This window comes from Athene cunicularia (genome assembly GCF_003259725.1).
Source record: "Athene cunicularia isolate RWA chromosome 7 unlocalized genomic scaffold, athCun1 chr7_part1, whole genome shotgun sequence".
NCBI classification, from domain to species: Eukaryota; Metazoa; Chordata; class Aves; order Strigiformes; family Strigidae; genus Athene; species Athene cunicularia.
In genome coordinates this window covers 37,029,201-37,030,095 of record NW_020799107.1, presented here as the reverse complement: position 1 = coordinate 37,030,095, position 895 = coordinate 37,029,201, and positions in this window count along the sequence as shown.

Genomic DNA, 895 nt, shown 5'->3' with positions numbered 1-895 from the left:
TTTTTTTTTTTTTTTTTTTTTTTTCCCCTCCTGCTTTGGAAAATACCGAGCGGAATTGTGACGTTTTATAAATAAAGTTTGTATTGTCCCAAAGTACCGTGGCCAAATTTTGGCAAAGCCCCTCTTACGCAGCTGTCCTGAACGCGTGCTCGCAGAGCGAAAAGGAAAATGAAATGGGGGCGCCCACATATGGGAGCAAAGGTTCCGGCTGGGCGTTGTTACAGGTTGGAGATGGAAAGCCACGGAAGCACGGAAACACACCCCTGGCGTCCGCCCGACACCGCCGGCCGTGCAGCACCTCGGAGTTGGTAGCAGGTTACACGCTGGTGTAGTCTCACGGGCTCTGTGAGCCGTGGGGACGCGGGGAGGATTCCAGCCACCTGGACACATGTGGGTGGGCTCCGGCACCCACCAGCACTGCCCAGCTCCTTCCCACCTCCCCAGATTAGCCCAGTTCGCTCTGCCCAGCACCCCCGAGACGCAGCCCAAGGGCGCGGGATCAGGCGAGATCCCTGATTTCAAACAAAAAAAACCCCAAAACCCCAAGAACGTGGAGTTTGGCAGCTTTTCTTCCCAGCGCCATTCATATAGTGCAACAAATACAGAAATCCTCAAGGCGACCGGGAAACAGGTGTCAGCAGAAAAACCCGCCTAGGCTGATGGATCCCAACGCCCGTTGCGGTTCTGGGGCTGTGCCGGCTCCCCCCTACGCCCCCACCCCACTCCGTGGGTCACCAGGAGATAAAAAGGAAAAAAGGAACGTGACTTTTTACAGCCTTTATGGTTCCACTTCCCAAAATGGTGCGTTAGCTGATGCCACCCAGCATTACAGCTCACTCCCATTCCACCAAAGCAAGTCTTAAAAAAAAAAAAAAAAAAAAAAAAAAAAAAAAAA